Genomic DNA, 20,582 nt, shown 5'->3' with positions numbered 1-20,582 from the left:
ACATAGTATCTTATGGGCATGAATATATTATTCGGTATTTAACCAAACCAAGCTACATTCAAACATGGGCTAGCTACCTGCCATCGCCGCATGTAGAACGCAATGTCACGGAAGAACCGTGACGTCATGGCATTGTTCATTATGTCACGTTACCATGACAGTGATATTTTGCCCTAGGGTTTAGTGTGAAAAATCTGAACCCAGTTATGTTCGCCCTCATAGGTAATAAATCCGAATATTTTCCAGATTCAACACAGACTCGTTTAATAATCTCAATATATCTTTGGGAGAGTATTATGTTGAAGACAATGTCGTTTTGTTTTCATCTATATAGTAGTGTTATTAGTGTTAATATTTGTTAGTTCACATGTTAACCTGGAATATAAGGAGAATTTGTTTGATTTCATGCCTGTGTATTTTCTGTTTAACAGTCATTTTGTGGAGACAGACAAAAAGACGAAATATATTTTTGTTGGTCAACATTTCATGTTTTTAATTGTGTTATGTTGTTTGAGGGAAGCAGCATCTGTAATACTGTGTTTAGAATTTCATCCTCCAGGATTATATTTATTAATACCGTTACTTCTCCATTACTGAACTTTTGGCCATGATAGACTGTCCTATTTAGGAGGCAATAAGTGTTGGTTACGATGTAAGTTATCACCTACCTTTTCAAAAACAAAACATCTTTTCCTGGCCAAACAGTCCAGTTAAAATCAGTTCTTTTGCTCAACTTTTATGTCATCTTTTTGAAGATCAAATGAGCTTTGTAAGAATGTCACATGGAATCACATCCTTTACAGCGAGTCATTAGCATCAGACTTCTTGTTCAGATCAGCAAGGCATTTAGGCTGTTGCGGTTTAAGAAGGAAGTAAATAGGCCAGTTCCAAAATGTAAGTGAAAATAGCCATGCTGTTACATTGGTGTGGACATTTTATGTGTAGTTAAATCCATTTTAACACTGCTTTGGAATGAATTAATAGCGTATGTATGGGTTCTCATTGGCAAAGCGTTCCAACCAGCATCTCAGATTATTGTGTTGGAAGTGAAGTGAACCAGTCAGTTCCAAATGTAATTAATTGAGAAAACCCACGCCCCTATTCCGTGGACATATCGTATATTCCGTTTAATGTCCACACTTAAGGGACTAGATAGGCAATAACATGATTTGTAGGTTCTAAGGAAATGAAGTCAAAAGTCAAAAGAAGGCTCACATCTGATTGGCTCAAGATGCAGTGCATAAATATCAGGGTGTGAAGGTTCACTCATGGTTCACTTCATGCGTCCTCACTATAGTAATGTGAGAAACAGGAAAAACCTCATTTTTCACTTATATATCTACAATTTATGTAGTTGATATGCGAAAGTGTGAAATATCTGTTAAACTAGGTTCGGCCTAAATACAATTCCAGTGGTAGGGAGATAGGAAACATGAAAAAAAGAACTTAATTGTGGAGGTAGGCGGTTCGTCACAAAAGCGAAAACTTCATGAAAGAAAGACATGTGAGATGTTTATCAATAGATGAGTCATATTCAACACACATGAAAAAGCTCAAAACATCTTTGAGATGGCCCCTTATGCCTGTAGGGAGCGCATACATTTAATGCCAGGTGAATCGATGGGCCCGTCATCATAGCGGGCCGAGCGACCTAATTGCCTTGGATAGTCCGATCTGTTGTTTTCAGCAGCTAGTTGTATTTTGGCCCGATTTTACGAGTAAAGATACATTTCTGGATATCCTCTCACATACCCCACTGAACGCCCTGTTAGGCCAAAGTGACTTCTTTAGCCGTATCCCTTTTTGCAGATGTGTATTTTAGGGATACAGAGTAACACTTTTTTTTCTATTTCCGACAGTACCTTAAATCTAAGGCATCGTAGAAAGTGATCTGACTGGGAGTTAAGCAGGTGAGCCAGTCATACTCTTTGTGGTGCGTGGTTGATACCATTAAATGTTTAAGTTCTGAAGATCTTTCCCAGCATGACTGTTGCTTCCATATTCAGGAATTTGATGTATATGTCCATGACATATTTACAGTTCTTATTCTGTATCTGAAATATCTCATGTACATTTTCCAGCTGTTGTCATCGGGTTCTTATAGAGTGGTTATTTATTTTTTTAGCAAAGCATAATGCTCATTTTTGGAACCTGCCCTTTTCATGCTTGTTTCAAGGAGACGTTTGAAATACATGTAATCAATTAACACCTAAAGAACTGGTCACTTACTTTTAGGCATTGAGGAGAAACCTTGACAGCAGGGATGAGGTGTAGCCTAGTGGTCAAAGCGTTCACTGGTGAAGCTAAAAACCTGATCTCGATTCCGATTTCGAAAGCTGGTACAGTGTGTGAAGTCCATATCTGGTGTCCCACTCTTCAATCTTTTTAGAATATTGTTAGATGCTGCATAGAAATATACTCACTCACTGTCGTTGAAGTTTTATGTTTTCAAGGATGACATTATTCTCATGCCCTTGTCAGTTATAAGTGACCAGTTCCGAATGTACATATAAGATTGTTAAGTTGAATGTTGAAATAAAATAATCAAACTTCTTGTCTTGATCTTTGTGGTTGATGCACAAAGCAGTATTGCATAATTTTGAAAGTGACCTTGATCCACTTGCACAAAGCGATCGTGGCGCTACAATGATTGTAAGTCTACGATAAAGTATGGGAGTTACAATCACCTAAGAACCAAGACCGCTTTGTGCAAGTAGTTCCTGAATTGTCTGGTTCGGACTCAATTACCTTCAGACTGCCGTAGTTACGATAGCTGGAATAATGCCGAGTGCGTCATTGAACAACAACCAAATCAAAACCATCGGACCCGTGAAGGTCCCGGGGTAGAATAGGCCTTCCGCAACCCATGCTTGCCATAAAATGCGATTATGTTTGTCGTAAGAGGCGACTAACGGGATCGGGTGCTCAGGCTCGCTGACTTGGTTGACACATGTCATCGGTTCCCAATTGCGTAGATCGATGCTCATGTTGTTGATCACTGGATTGTCTGGTCCAGACTCGATTATTTACAGACCGCCGCCATATAGCTGGAATATTGCTGAGTGCGGCGTAAAACTAAACTCACTCCCTCACTCCCTCAAAACCATCGTTATCACCTCCAAAGACTCCGATTGAAATTTAAATTAATACAGTTTAGTTATCAAGTTTTTTCGACAACGTATACAGGTGTGCTTTCCGTAGGTGATTACCCCTGTCGACTGTGTAAAGTGTTTTGGCCATATGTACAGCAGTGCAAATGGTGTTTCGTGGACTGTCCCAGCGGTACATCCTCGGTGACGAATTGCGCATCTGAAGGACTTCACGAACTCTATTTTTCATTTTCCATCGAAGCAGGACATTCTTGACACGAAGAAACACATATTTGTCGTAAAAGAAGAAGTTGATTGTCTTACCAGTGATTCTGACAAAGCCAGTGTTCAGTGAGAAAAGCTGCCTCAGCTCGTAGTAATTGTCTTTACTTTCCAACAAAGCTATGCTCAATTCGTGATGACGACCCGGGCGGGTGGAAATGAGGTACAGCTTTTGCACGTACAGGCTTAGATGGTAATGGTTACTCTTCGCCATGCGTCTGCAAGAAATGATGTGAATACAGTTATGTTACCATTGACGACAGTTTGCGAAACTACATCCAGTTCAAGTGGAAACTGACAAAAATGGATTGATCACACTATTCCAGCTATATGACGGCGATGGGTAAATAATTTAGTCTAGACCAGTTAATCTAGGGAGCAGCAGCAGGAGCAGCACTCTACGTAATGACATGTGTCATCCAAGTCAGCGAGTCTGACCACCCGTTCAGTCGCTACTTACGACATGCCCGGGTTGCTGACGACGAATTCACAATCCAGATCATCTCGCAAAGATTGTACTTCTTTAACCCTACTGATCTTCAGCACATGCACTTTTAAAAACTGTTGTTAGTGAAATAACTGAGCTGTGGAAGGCACTGAAAGGTTGAATCAATTACGTTTACAACCAAGTCACTAAGACTGACCAACCCACCTGGTTGGTTGTTTCTTACTATTAGCATTGGTTCTTGGAGACCAATTCTAACCACGATCTTCACGTGTCATCTTCGGAGCTGCGCATTCTGTTGGTGTACCGGACCAGAAGGTAAGCCAAGAGGTCCGGTCCAACCTTTACTCAGATCGTTGACAACTCAATTACCCACTAAGAGTTAAACGTGTACGAATTTCCTTTAACAGTCATGACATGACTGAACTTTTAATCTGAGTGGCATTAACTTAACTGACATGCAAATATTATGTTCAAACTTCAAATGCACCGAGAAAAAGTATACTCACTTTACATCTTTTCCTTTGTTGAGATCGATGGTTTTCATTTTGAGGAGTTTAGTTTCTTTGATTGATACTAGCCATGTGTGACCATTGGTACCCGATGACACCATTATATACATGAAACTTACGTATCTCTTTGCTATTTTAGCCATGCCGTTTGTTAGTCCTAAAGGCTTTAAGTTGCTGACGTTTACAAACGGCCATGTGTAGCTGGTTTTAAGATTTGACATATCAAGTGCTATGAGGTTATTCAAACTGAGAAGGAACATGTAGTGTCTCATGTTCTGTTTTCCAGTTCTGGTCGTTCCACATCCGTAAAAGTTGTTGTGGGGCATTTGTATTGATCCAAGGTCATCCATATCCAGTTTTACTTCTTTCAATGGAAGAACTGAGGAAAAAACAAATTAAGAAATTGCTGCATCATTTTGTATACACCGGAAATACACACATTTTCAAACATAGTAAATCGTTCATAACCAATGAGACTGCTCCCAGTCTCCCAAGTCTAAGAAAACGAGCCATGTTATCGGTTTTAGATCAATTACTACCGCTATGTCCTTTTCCGATTGTTTGTTTTTTAACCCTGCGATCAGCTATGTGGTGGGGGTCGGTAAGAAATAGAGGCGGGGCCAGACGTCAGTGAAAATAATAATTATCACCCGAACCCTCTCTGCTGCATTTCCATTTTACTCTGTAAAACATAATAATATAATAACAATAACGGATATTTATAAGTGTGCATGTATCCGTGCATTGAATGCTCGCCCAAGGCACTACAAACAGGATAAATCTATGTTCAATGCACATAATGGCGTCAATAAGTAAAATGCTTAGTCAGCGGTTGCAGTTACAAAGAAAGAAAAGAAAAGAGCTAACTATGGAGAAGTAATGGTTGTTTAGATGGGACTTGAAAGAGTTTCGGCACAAATTACGCCAGCTGGCAGTGAAATGCAAAGGTCCTCTGACAGTAGGAGACAAGCCACTACTTCCTAGTCAATAGTTGGAGTTACAGAGGAAGAAAAGAACTATGAGAAAGCAAATCAGAAGTAATGGGTTTTCATAAGAGAGTTGTAAGAATTCATTGATTCGGCAGATTTGACGCCAGCTGGCAGAGAATTCCAAAGGTCATGGACCATAGGAGACAAGTCCGGCCTTACGGACTGTAAGTGAGCGCTGATTCTGGGATCTTAGACATCTTGCAGGGGTGTACAGTGTAAGAAGTTCAGATCGATACACTGGAGCCTGACTGTGGAGACATTTATACACATGGCACAGACTACTTTATTGGGAGTCAATGGAAAACGACAGATGGTGTGATGTGAGCTCGCTTAGATTTCAAACATACAATTCCACCATGACACCGGAAACTGAAACTCTCTGCAGCTGCCTTTGGCTATCTGCAATATAGTCTCATTGTCACTTGAGCTGCAAAATTCTAAATGTTTTCCATGTCTTTATGTCAGACACACAGCCGTCAGCAATCACAATGCCTGCCAGGAAAACATGGTCAACAGCATAAACACGGATATACGTAACTGAGATGCGATGACATTTGTCAGTCAAATCACCTCTTACGTCTTAACATCGATTGAGTTGATGACTATCTAATTTAATGAAATGAAATCATGGTCTTAACTGATGTAAGTAATCAGTATCCCTTATCACAGCATGCACTACAAACTATATCATTAATGAGTGGGTTTCAGTGATTCGTCAGTGCCTGTCTTTCATAATTTCGAGACCATTCTTTCTCATCTCTGTCCGTTAAATACCCGCTGCACTCACTACATGTTGCCTATGAACTTCACATTTGGCGTACCTCATAACTAAGGCATGATGTAAGCGCAGTTAAGCAATTCAAACTGACCTTCTTCCTGTGTCACGTATGACACGCATGCGTATCGAGACTTCCGGGTTGTCAAACACCGTTCTCCTCTTTTACACAACGAAGTTCCACATTTCCTGAAAGTCTGCAGAATAAAAATAATAAACAAAAAAATATATCTCACAAAATGAACACAAACCAGGACGTACGAAAATAGAATCAATCTTCGTCACTGGATATAAAGTTGGTTAGTTAGTTAAAAGCCACGCTCTGCAATAGTCCAGCTGTGTGGCGCCAGTCTGTAAATAATCTAGCTCGGTTTAGTGATCAAGAGCACGAACATCAGTCCACGCAACTGAGATATGTTGACATGTGTCAATTAAGTCAGCAAGCCTGACGACCGGATCACGTTAGTCGCCTCATAGTTGCTGAAGACCAGTTCTATCCCGGGTCTTTACGGGTACATTATTTATAAGGAGAGGTACTAAGAGGCACCTACATTTCCTTGCAGTCTCCAGAATGAAAAGAGTAAACCAGAAAATAATGGACAAAATGAACACAACTCAAGGAACAATATTTGGACCCTGCATCCCATTATAAGCAGATACTACAAGGTACGGTAACGTACACTAGCCAGCCGGTCGATACAAGAGATACCCGAATGGTGTCGATGTGAGGCAAAGTGTAAATGCCACAGGATTGTCTTCAGGAGAATAAAACACATCTTCAGACTGTAATGTCATATCAAATCCATAATTTTTATGTACCTTTAAATGCATTTGCGCTCTTGGACAAGAAAGTTACAATCCCCAAGTTTTGGTTTGATTTTATATTTTATACTGGTGTATGGGAAGTGTTTTTGTTAATTAAAATGTCACATTAATTAACTTTTCGTTAGTATGGGACACAAAAGTTTAAATCGCTGATCATGGATTTGAACTCGAATCTTGAACTTAGCCAATGTCATTTCACCCTTCACAAGAGAGTAGGCAGTTGAGTTAAAGTTACCTCCCATTATTTGTTGATTTCGTTTCGATGCAAAGACGGTAGATCAATCCAATGTTTTCGGAATGGTGCTGTAGAGTAGAAGGGGATTTCAGTCATTTCTAAAAGATTGTGTTGGGGCAGAACTTCTACTGGTTTTCTCCGGAATTGTATGACAGATATATAAGGGACAGTTGTTTGAAACGCTCGTCTGTTTGCTAATGTCCACATTTCCCGAGACCTACGACTCGTGTCTATTGAACTTTGATAGCTCTGAACAGCTGCCAGTTAGTACATTTGTCTGTAAAGGAAATATCAAGTCTTTTGTGAGTTAAGATGTTTTAGATTTGTGACCGAATGGTTTAGATTTGTGACTCAATTCTACTGTTATGGAAATATACAAAAGTCAATCATTGTAACCTCTATTTATTGTTTATTTCAATATATGTAAATGAATATTATTGACTTGCCTATGTTATGTTTGCTGGTTTATAGGTTACTCCCAAGACTTTTGTTACGGTATTTCTAAACCATTGTTTAAACCACTCAACAACGCCCAACACTACGGGACTACAAAACATGAACTCAACAATACCTACCTTTATCCAGATGGTCAGTTTGCATGACAAGCATACAACAAACAAATTGCGACGACATTTCAGGGCAACAACACTGGGATTAATGGCAGTGAGTGAGTTTAGGTTTACACCACTTCCTCCAATACTATCCCCAACAATATCTGCGGGCGCGCTGGACACCAGAAATGGGCTTCATACATTGTAGCGAATGACAGTTAAACAAACCACTTCATTTGTGTGAGGCAGAAAGAGGTTCCTGCGATAATTTCAAAACTGCAAGTCGGACCAATCGCGACTAAATCTCCACAGTTGATAACTGCAAGGTGTTCGTGAACTGTCCGCTTGTGCATGGGTATAGAGAAACCCGTCACTCTAGGTCATGTTCAGATGTTGAATTTCCCATTTTGTTCACCTGTATGACTTGCACTGCTATCAAACAACAAAACCATTTAATCATTTAATTTTTCAGATTCAGAGATTGTCAGATTGAATCATGCATTAAATCTTGACATATTTTACCTTTAGAAGCTCTTTCAGCTGGGAGGTGCGACAACAGTGTTTGCTGATTACTTAGAAAGGCGACGGGCTGTTACTACAGGTCTTACTTTAGCCTATTTATCATTCTCTTCCTACAGTGGTTACTTGTCATATCTTCCTGTTCTAATACGACCCTTTCATGGAGCGAGTGTTCAGGACTCGTGATTGGAGGCAATCAGATTTGGTAGTGCAATCAGCGACCTTGTTTGAAAAGTGATCGTTCGCAAGATCTCGGTAATTTCCGGATGCATCGTGAAAACTAGAACCTCTTCCCGAGGGCAATGCTCAAATGTTTCTTCTAGACAGAACTCAGTCATGTCATATTTGTTTCTCCACATTGTTTGCATTTGTCATGTTGAATCTAGGTCGATTAACACGTGTTCTGATTGGACAGAAAGAAAGTGAGATAAATCTGCTGCCATCTTTTTGCCGCTAGGGAATTTTATGAGAACCGCGAAATATGGCCGTATTAGAACAGAGGTTCGTAGGAAGACATGACAAGTAACCTCTGTGGGAAGAGAATGCCCGTTTATCTGTACTGCTTATGGTATTCCTACCATGACGTAATCACCAAAGGTTGTACTGGGGATCTTGTTACCGACAATGGATACAGAACGCATATGTGGATCAATACATATTAGTGATTTAAACCAGCAATCGGTGTTTGCCTATTGAGATTGCCTTTAAAGATATCAGTGGACATTTTGTGACGATGTCCTATTGGCCACAGTTAAGTTCACCATCCAGAATATTTCGCTAGACTATGTGGATTTCGTAATTTCACATCATCAAGTAATGAATCTGAAATTTCTCTCGTTTAAACGATCGTCTCATTTTTAAGTATCTGTAATGTGTTCTGTATCATAAACAGTAAATATACATGCATGAAACTCTTTTTTTTGTAGGAAAACCATGCAAGTTCTAAGATAGTCAACCCCTTCAATGTACTCAGTGTGTCGTTTCACTGTAGGGACATTGTTATCAAGCAAGTGATATAGCGTGACCATAAATTATTGAGAATATTAGGAACATGTTTAATTGTATTTCTAGTATAAACGACCTTGACCAGCTATCAAGCGCTTGGTTTCATTCAAGAGAGACAACTCCGTTAATATTCTGTTTTCGTTAGTTTGTGAAGAGTTACCCCTCTTCGTTTACTTGCTGGCAGACGACATTTTCAGTGATCCTCAGTATGGATGATTTAGAGAAGAGGAGGTTGATTTTAGAGTATTATAACAAGGACATCAGATCAGCTAAAGTGATTTCAAGTAGATCAGGCATCCCCCCCCCCCCCCCCCCCCCCCCCCCCTTTGTCCAATGTTCATCGTGTTTTTAAAGATATTGCAAATGGACATTGCACTGAGCACCAGTGTGGCGCAGGTAGGCCCAGAAAATTGACCGTCGGTGACAAGAGGCGGGCTGGTATTTTTGTTTCAGAAAATAAACGGAGGAGTTAAGAAAACGTAAGGCTGGATATGGCTGATAGAGGAACTGTGGCTGTCTGTATTGCGTCAATTAGAACTAAGCTGCATGAAGTGGGTTGGCAGAAAAGTCGAGGAATTGCATCACCGATCATGACACCTGAACGAAAGGAGAGAAGGTTGAACTGGTGCTTACAACATAGCAATTGGAACTATGATGATGTGATTTGCTCAGATGAAAGGTCTGTGTGGCTGTTTCCTAATACTTAAAAAATTTGTTTCAGCGCCCAAATTTCAGTCCGAAATATTTAACATGTGGGGTGGCATATCTGTGTTAGGGGAAACGCCCCTCTATGTATTTCAAGGGAATATGGACAATGAGCAGTACACAGATATTCTCAAAGGATATTTATCCATCTCCTCAGGTGTCCTATGGCAATTTTCGAGCTACACAGCAGGACAGCAAACATCGTTCAAAGCATTCACAGTTTCGGACCCAAAATATGGCATTATTAGATTTGCCAAGCTGTAGCCCTGACTGAAATCCAATAAAGATGTTTGGGGACTTATTAAGGAAAGTGTCAATAAAAAAAATCGGACAAATATTGCTAAAATGAATGAAGAGATGGTCCGATATTGGGACAGCATGGACCACGACTTTCTAACTTCTTTGATCAGTAGCTGCCCATGGTGACTTAACAAAATACTAACTGTTCACGTGTCTTTGAATCTGGAGTTATGTTCTGCTAATGTCCACATTTAATACGTGAGTAACGAGTAAAAAAAATAATGACAATCTTTAAATTCTCAATAATTTCTGTTCATACTATACGAAGAGTTGAAGCATGGAGAATACATACGAAGCTAAATGGAGAGTATGTACAGTTGACAAGGTTGATGTATAGTTGACTGCAGAGTAGATTGATGTACAGACTGGTTGGTTGTTTGAGGGTAAAATATGAAGGAGGAGTCTTTATTAGAGTCATTGTAGATCTCCGAGACTTGTCAATAACGAATTCTAGTTGTATCACGTATTGTAATATTTGGTCCCATTTCCTGCAGTGTTGCTTACCGACAGTACACATGCTTTCCAAAAATCTGAGGTGAAACTGACCTCCTTTACCTTTTTAGTGAAAAGAGTAGCTTATAACTTTGTGAATGGATTCCCTTGCGTTTTCATGTTTTCTTAGTTAATATGATTTCTAGCACAAACAGTTCCACCACATCCCCAAAAGTGTCTTTTTAGATTAAACCTACTTACAAATTTGTCCAAAACTTATGCATTGTCCCGAGGCATCAAAGAGATCATTCACATGCCAAATCCCCTTTTTGTTCCAATGTGAATACTATATTGGTTTTCTAGTCATTTGAATGCTTTTGTTATACCCAATAGTTTGTGAAATCAAATTGTCAGTATCTATATTGCAATACTCCTGCAGTCATACCATGCAGACAGTTTGTAGCGGTAGAGTTTATTCCGATCTAAATGGATATGAGCTCTTCTGGTGTGTTCACAGTATATTTTAGGAACCAAGTTTGGGTAGGCTATGTGTCCTTTTGATACTTTTCTGGGTAATCTTTTCACAGAAAATATTTGTGCTTTTAACACTAACTGTTCTTGGCATGTTTTGACTCTTTGACGTTACACATTTGTTGTGTTCATTTCTACTTGTCTGGTTTATGTCTCCATAAGAATGTGATACATTTACGTTGGGTTTGGAATAGAGGAGAATGTTTGATTTTATTTTATTGCAAAATTCCCTTTTAAAGGTGGACGATTTCGCACTGATGATATAGCAATAAGTGTATAACAGTTTATCTTTACAGTCCTGGTCAATTTTATCATTAACATCGACATTTCTTCCCCGAGCAGCTAGAATGGGCATTGATCCAAATTTCTGATATAGAGTCAGTTTTAAACGTTTTTTTATCCTATCCAAGTAAGTCTAGCTTTATCAATATTGATTTTCAGTCCAAAAAATGAACACATGTTATGAAACTGATCCCTGAGTTTTCATCTCTATAATTTCCTCGAGGTCCTCTTTTAAAAGTTCGGTATCAGCAATAACATCTGCTTTTACGGTTTGATCGACTGCTTGGCATAGTTGTATTTCTTTTTCTATGCAGGGAATCATTGAGAAAGTTTTCTTTTCCCTCTCTGGAATAATAATAATAATGATAATAGCAAGCGAAACAAAGTCAAGGCCACCGATACCTTTAATTTGCTGTGCCAGTCCTTTCCTGTTCCTTTGGAGTAGTTGACTGGACAAAACAGGACATCCAGGCTTGACAGTCTGACCAGAAGAATCATGTCTGATAACAGAGCCCACCACCCTCGTTCCCCCTTAATCATTTATATATACCAATCTTTATTTATTTATATCATTGAATTTTCTGTCCCATTTGACATCAACGTGCTTGGCAAGATTCAAGAAAAGCAATCTGTGTATGCCGACCTCGCTTTTGAAATGTCTCGCTTGCATCTCAAGTACACTGTCGTCAGGCTCCCCATTGTTCTTGGTCCCCTTAGTTTGGTACCTCCTGATCTCTTGGCGCAGATCAGGAGAGTGCCGGGTTCTCCACCGCGAGCATAGCCCTTCTGACAATCTGGGCTGCAGTGTTGGGAAGTCTGCATATCCTACGGAACGTTCTTGGCGGGTTCGACTAGGCAGTGTTTCTGGGCTGCGTGTAGAGGAGTCGAGGGCCCTGAGCTGATGATGAGCTTTACCAGCCTGACTATGCCATGATCACCCAAACCCTCTCTGCTGCATTCTATTCTAATCTGGAAAACACCTGGAGAAGTCCCATTCACTGCCTGGTCTGCGTTTAGAGGGGGTGAAGGCCCTGAGCCTTACCCGCTGACTGTGCCAGGATCACCCTAACCCTCTCTGCTGCATTTCTATCTTAAAAGTCACATGCAACGTAAAACATAACTTTGCAGATTCTGATACTTCGCGGTATGCACTTACAGAAACAAATCATCAAAAATGCCAATTCAACCTATATAGTTGGAAAAAAACCGCGATGAATAAAAAGCCCGCGAAATCACAGTTCACACGATTCACTAAATTTCCTCCAGCGCTGTGATCATTTCATATAATCACTGATCATCAAAAGAGAACTGTTACCTTTGGAGATATGGGGAATGTTTCAATGTTACAATTCTCGTATTCACAAATCCTTTCCTTCGTGGTAGATACGTTGAGGTGAAGGTCATAGATATGGTTATATCGCCGTATCGACCACTGACAGGACATACTGTGTGATATCAATATGTTATTAATTTTCTATCGTGGCTTGCTTTCGGAGTTACGGCCGAAAGATGCGGATTGGATATTTGCGTTTAACCCACTCGTATTTCAAATTTTCGTCTGTGCTTCCCTATACAGAGGATGGTCGTGCTGTTTCTGTGGTGGTAGAAATCAGCGCACCATCATCGTTGCGATGAATCATGATCTTGATTATAACATATCTTCATCAAAAGGCTAATTCATTTAATAACGCCGTTGCTTAATCATAACTAAATGATGCGTCGTCATCTGATAGAGGGAGTTGGTTGATCATTAATTACATTTGTGTAAGTTAGTGGAAGTCGCGGTTCCTGAGCAGGCTAGGCGGCTGACTTTGTGTGCTGACGAATAGGTGCCTGACTCTGAGGGTGCGAATCCCGGATGGGCTTAAACCTAAAAATACTAGAATTTGTACTTTACTAAGAAAGTGAAATCCGAAATATGACATATGTTTCATTTGCTGAGCCTATCGTAAAATTCACGGAATTACAACAATGCAAGCGTGTCACTGTAGCTGTTGAATCGGCACTTATGTCAAAATAGACATTGACATCGGTAGTGACAGCTAAAATGGACATGGAATTTAAATCATCCTTCATACAGGTGTCTTAATGTTGAAAGTTGAAACTATAGAGCCCTACAGATTCAGATAGTACTCTCTGTGAACCTGTGGGCCTCTATAGCTCTACTGTTGCAATTCCGATAAAGTCATACGGTGCATGAATGTTTGGACTGCATGTAGTATCACCTTGGGCAGCTGATCTAAACATGTACAGACAGCAACAGTAGTGAAGGCTAACCATGGCAAAATGGTTAAAGCATGTCTTCCGTTGAAAAGACCCAATCTATCATTTTAATCGCACTGTATTTTCTACTGCGAAGACGTCTTTAGGGTAACTTTAAATGAACTAACACAGGGTTTATGCGATACAGTCGGATGGTGAGTTTGGAAGGAAGGCAAATATATGAACGTCTGTTGATAAGGCCAACGTTTTAATTACAGTAATTTTCCCAATCAAAGTCAAATTACTCTTACGCCATGTTGAAAGCATTCTGTTGGTGTTGCCTAGTCTTTGTCTGGTGTTGATGACCCATAGATTTTGCAAAGAAGCGTTCCCAGTACGTCAAAGTTTCCTACATGGCAATTTAGATTAAGGCCACGGGTTTATTGGGTTCTTTTATTATTTTATCCAGTTACACTTAATTATAGTTGAAACCAACGAGTTTCATATCGAAACAATAATAACAGCTCATTTTTGCACGTTCTTGCAGTCCCAGACAATGCCTTGAAAGATTGGGCAATAGGTGCCGCATATTAAATATCCAATATTTAATAGGTATTGAGTGCAGGGATACTAGTATATCCCAAACTTCCTCCCTAGACCACGTAGCATCAACGATGAATTTTGACTTTGCAAGAAATGTGGGAACAGTTATCAAGAGTTTAGGCATCACATGCAAAGAGTCTTCAGCAACAAATATCTAATATTTGACATCTCATCTTCCTCGATTGGGGGTCCATGACTCTCTATGAACTTATACCAGGTTGAAGTATTGAGCATTTGCCCTTGGTCCTCTACCCAAGATTTCCTTACAACTACATTTGAAAACAGTTCTTACCGATTTATATTGAAAGTTGTCCTCATCAAAAGCCAAGCTACACCTCAAAGCAGAACTGTCGTAACTGAATCCCCGGCATTCGCCAGTGTCTAAACAGCGGTGTTCGCACTTCCTGATTCCCAGTTGATATTCTTCAGGTTTCAGTGATCGATCTCCAAACTGAACATCAGCAACACTGATGTACCAACACATGTTCCAAAGGAACAACTTCCACGGAACCAGAAAGAACATGTTTGCTTGTTCGTGTTTGAAATGAGAAGGGTCTGCAAATTAGGCATTTGCATAGAAACATTAAATAGCAGTATGTATATTGTGTGAAGGTCGGTGATTGGTTAAGATATTCGTATCATTGGCACACCCAGAAAAGATGATGAGACCTGTATTCGTGATCCCAATGGCTATAGATGAGCTAAACTGTCCATTCTATGGCAGAGGTGGGCGTGGATGGAGTTTTTCAGGAGACTGCCATGTAGCGTATTAGAGACATATCACACCCAGTTTCATCTCGGGCATCTACTGGACATACGTGTATCTGTAGGTCCCACTCATCAATAAACGTTTATTGAAGTTTCCTGTGTTTTTATACTAACCCCTGAGGATCCAGGTTAGAACTAGTCGTCAAAAGACATTACTTGTTCTGTGGAAAACCGACGGGTTCAATAGTAATGCTAGCCGGTTTGGTTCATACATGTCAACGTATCCCAGTTGCTGGATCGTTGCCTACCTCATGATGCTCATGATGTTAATCACTAGATTGCTTGAGCTATAGTTTATTACCTACAGATATAGCCTGAACATTACTAAAAGCTAGATTAAACAATCAATAAATGTAATATAACAAAGGGTAATTTGAAAAACCATAGCTGTTTATCTCAATTGAATACAACTTGGCAATTACATGAACTCACAATATCTATGTTTGTTTTTCTCTGAGCAACGTTCGCTGAGCAACGCACTGTCGGTTCATGTTTCTGAAATGACATGATATATTCGTCCTAATTCGCGTCTTCTTAACACCACATCTGTTCTCTTGGGTTTCGCCTGCCTGCTGAAAGACATGCCCTGAAATTCTTCTGGAAAAGGTAAAAGACTCCTCCGCGTATCCAGCCTTAGCTTCCTGACGTCGTATCGGTCTGCTTGTTTTGTTATGCTGTGCTGAGGTGCTATATATTGAAGGTGAATGTGTCGCCTCAGGCGGCTTAGTTATCTGAATTTCTGGAAGAATTATCTGAAGCACGACTAAAAAAGTTCTAAATACTCTTAGCGGAACTTTACGTCTTTTTTCACTTGGCTGTGTTGGTTAAAATTGAATATTTCAAGAAAACTAATCACGCAACATTGCCTTATCTCATGATCTTTCCATGGGAGAACAGAGAGTACATATTTATAACGGAGACAGTTCTATGGATAGACAGCTGCTTTACTATTAATGTACGCGACGTTTCGGTGTAGTTGCTAACACCTCTGTCAAGTGATGTAAATACTTCAGGGGAAATTATACACGAACCAGGTCTGTATAGTAAGTTGACTGTTACTCACATAAGTGACATGGTTGGATGATGTTTATACAATGGAAATAGCTGTTGCACAGGGAGAATAAATGTGTAGGGGTCGCAGTGTTGTGATAGACACAGGGATGAATTGGTGGTAGACAGTGGTGATAATATCCTTTGTCTCTGTTCCTGGCCCATGAAAGTATCTTGATATGGATTCCTCGTTCTTTCCTGATTTTGTACACAGAAGCTACCCTAAAGGATATTGTGTGGTCTGGCTGATGTTTGGTGTGGTCAGAAGTAGCGGATTTGAAGTCCTCCCAGATGAACTATTGGAAGTCAGTCAAGAGAAAGGAATTACTTACATTCTTCATAATTTCTTGAAGAAGACGTCCAATAATTTTTCTCCTGCTTTGAAATCAAGGAGCGTATTTAGAACTAGAAGACCATGTGCTGATGCTTCTTTTAGATTGATGGCGATGTCTTGGTAACTTGTTAAATCATCATGGTAGCATTCAGATGGTATATACTGTGACGAATTCTCTTATCTTCTCTTAGTCTATTGTTTTGCTCCTTTCATAGTTCTGCCAGTTTTATCTGTGACTATTCTTAGATCGTTTTCATATGTCATAGATGGGTGGGCATGAAATAGTTATTTTTTATCTTTCACCTTTGTTTTCTGACTGCCCTGCAATCATTCTTGAACCATAGGTGACCATAGGGAAGTATAGTATATTTAGGAATGGTGTTTATGGCAATGTTGCTGAAAAAACTGTTTTTCAGCCCTATTTGTTTGTTATGCTATAACATTTGGCTACTAAAGCATGACAATATTATCTTGATTACTGTAACATAATATCGTCAAGAGGAGAAAAGGAGGAACTTATCTGTATAGGAGTCGACCTTACGTACTCCGTCAAATTCGAGAGTATGCAAAGCCAATATGAGTTTTGAAAGATTTGGTGAAATTGGACAAAATAAGCTAAAATCTTGTGTAAATAATCAGTAACAGGAATTATCGTAGTTTGGCGTATTCATACACTGCAGCTGCCATTTCTGTAGCCACGGACAATTCCTGATCAATCCAGGAATGAAGACACCTCTTCCAAAACAATGAGCACATGTATACTTAATTGACATTTCCTCACTGCATTGAGGAATAGGATTGAGACACAATCACCTGTCCACGCAAAATATAGAACAAGCTGTTGTGTGGATAAGGATTACTTAAAATGTATTTATCAAATGTCTTGAACTCAGGAATATAGGACACAGAGACCCAGCTCCCAGACACTGGAGTGGCCATGTACAAATGGTTAGAATGTGTGATGTCCAAAACCAAATTTTGTATAGCAAACTAAAACATAATTGATTCAATCTGTCGATGCTTTCCTCAGAAGCTAGGTTATTTATCCCGAGACAAGTTTACATGAATTACAACTTTGGCGAGATCAAACCGTATGATCGGGGTTAGAATTAGTCGTCAGGTGCCCATAATTGTCGTAAGAGGCGACTAAATGGGATTGCCAGGGAGGTCATGCTTGCTGACATGGTTGACATATTTGATCGTATTGCTTGATCGGTTGCTTGATCGGTGCACATGTTATTGATTTTGTTTATTGAAGAGGAATGTGCGTGTGTTAGATATGTTGAACATGTCACTTTAAACCTGTCAAATTCTTAGCTATTACAGGTGTTGAGAACTCTTGTATCACAGGCATGTAAGATGCTGGAGACTGAGCGTTGACAGAGGACGAGGAATTTGTAAATTTGCTTTTGATGGGGCACCCGCAATGATGGGTGAAGTTGCAGCAAAATTTCAAAAATGACGTCCCTTACATTATTCCTATCTCATGTTTGGCACATAGACATGAACTTGAAAAGAACGACACTTAATGTGCTACATTAGACAAGCTGATGGAGGATATCTATAAGTTCTATCACTACTCACCTCTCATCTGCACAAATCTACAGGAGATCATTAGGAATGTCAACATATATGGGACAATGTGGGCAAAGCACTCGAACAATCCAAAGTAAGGCTGACACAAATCTTGAGACAAGACACACAGTAGTCAGTCTGAAGTCCCTTGATATAGTGTGCTGTTAATGCAATTTGTGCTTCTGTGTCCTATTGTTTTCAGGCCAGTGACAGTTTAATAGATCTCATTCCAGTGAGAATGCATGCAGCATGTGTCAGTCTTTCTGAAATAGACAGGATTTCATGAAGAGAGCAGTTGATTAGGATGAGTAAAACAGGAAGCTTGATAACAAGAAACGGAGACTTTCCAAGGAGACAATGATCAAGCCAGCTGTCAATGAATTTCGAAGTCTGACCAAAAACAAAGCAGGAGCTGTTTTCTCCAAGGTACCAGAATTTGAAGAAATATGATGGAGGGTTTTCACACTTTCTCTCCTCGTAATTAGCCGGAAGAGGACGGTTCTTTGGTCCAGTATGGTAGGGACCAGGCTGAGAAGAACGCCGACCACATCTCTGAACACCTCAGAGGAAGAGGCATCATACAGGAATATTGTTTGACAGAACGGCCTGATTTTCTGGTTGAAGCTTGTACCCTCAAGAAAAGAAATCAGAATCTGACTTACACTGACCTATGGTCAAGGATGATGAAACAACACACACGTTGCAAGAGGCACCAAAACATACTTGCCTTGGCTCAAACATCTCTTGCGATGACAACATCATCTGGAGAATGTGAGAGGGTTTTTTCAAGGATGGGGATATCAGTAGCATATCACATTTTGAGATATTAAAACTAGGTTTTAACTTAAGACTTAACTTAAAATAATATGACTATTTGGGACAATACAATATAGATCGCCAGCTACTAGAGGTAGATAACCTTACTAGGGACCTTGGGGACATACAGTAGTACCTTTGCTACCTGCATGGACCTTACGTGGGTTTATATCATCCCTTCAGCCGTTGGTGAGTATAATCAACGTAGCCAATCATTAATAGGACACTTATTCTGCAATAAAACTACATAGTATGAAAAATATTTTGAAAGAAATTAGATTGACACTCCCTCTCAGGGGGAGAATCATTTCATGCTACGCTGAGGGTATTTCCATCAACAGTCGACAGTTTTTTATTCATTCTAACAAATTGATATTCATTTACTAATTACAAAACAAATAAAATTAATGAGTATACTCTATTTCTTTAAAAATGCAGTGATTAAATGAGAACTTTAATAAGAAGGCCCTTTGTGCATAAAGCTTCGAAATATTGATCCCTTGTTATTAAAAATCAATAGTCAAGCACGACATGCTTGACCATGATTCTTCCATCATAGGGGATACAAAATGGAGGATCCTCACCTTTCAGTAAATACTCATGAATATACATGATGACTTCTTCGAATCTGGACTAACAAATCAAGTAGGTGTAAGCAATGGTTGTTGCAATTTCATAGAGCATATTGATACCTGCTGGAGTGTCCCACTTCTTCTGCATCAGATCACGGATGCATGATCTAATGATACCTATGTAATGAGTATGAAATGAGAAGTGGTGTCACGGAGTTGTCAAGTGCTACGTTGGCAGCAGAATCGGCCATTCTGTTCCCAGAAATTCCAACACGGCTTGGTAACCACAAGATGACAATGACGAATCGGCCAGCAGCAAGATCACTGTATAATTACATAATTTTTGACATGTTGTTAATGGCCTGAAAGAGAAAGATATCGGAAGATATTTGCTGTTTATATTTAGATTGATTCTTAATATATTCAAGAGCAGGTAAAATGTCTCTCTCGGCTGTAAATATGGAGTAGTCGTTTGGCAATCCAGAGGAAACTTTCCTGGATCCAGTCACAGCCACTCTGTCGCCATCTTGGAATCCATCTGTGACTATACATGTATAGGTTTTCTTAGTTCTTGTTTTTTTGTTTGTTTGCACGTAAGTTGGTTAGTTTCAGATTTCTTGACTTTTGTTAATGCGAGATCTGTCTGTGGTCTTACAAATTGTCAGGAAGGAGAAGAAACCAAGCAGGAAGGAGGTACATTTTAGCTCATTGTCAGCGTCAGAAATGAATACGTTTTATTCCTATTCCAAAGAGTGTTTAACACACAGTTCTAAGCAGGACTGGACTTTTGCAATACAATGTGTACATTATTTGGCATCGCGATGTTGTAAAGATGGTTCATCGACCTCAACATGAGAGATTCAGAAAGATCCAAGAAAAAATCTCTGAGTTTGATGGTGGCCTAAAACGTTTAGTTTGATTTTGCAGGCTCTACCATGGTCGACGGAGCCATAATCCTGTTTGAAACGTATAAGTGATCGGTACAGTTGGTGGAGGTGTTGTATTTCGTCCCCATTTTTATTAGAGACAATTTCCAGCAAATCAAGGGCCTTTAAACATTTGTTAAAAATATTTAATATGGGGGTCGAAAGGTCAAATGATCATCCAAAACTAAACCGAGGAATTTGGCTTCTTTTAACCAACTAGATGTGTTATCCAAATATAAATAAGGGTCTTTGTGAAGTT

The sequence above is a fragment of the Haliotis asinina genome, chromosome 9, assembly GCF_037392515.1.
Source record: "Haliotis asinina isolate JCU_RB_2024 chromosome 9, JCU_Hal_asi_v2, whole genome shotgun sequence".
Classification (NCBI taxonomy): Eukaryota; Metazoa; Mollusca; class Gastropoda; order Lepetellida; family Haliotidae; genus Haliotis; species Haliotis asinina.
Note: the sequence above shows the minus strand (reverse complement) of the source record.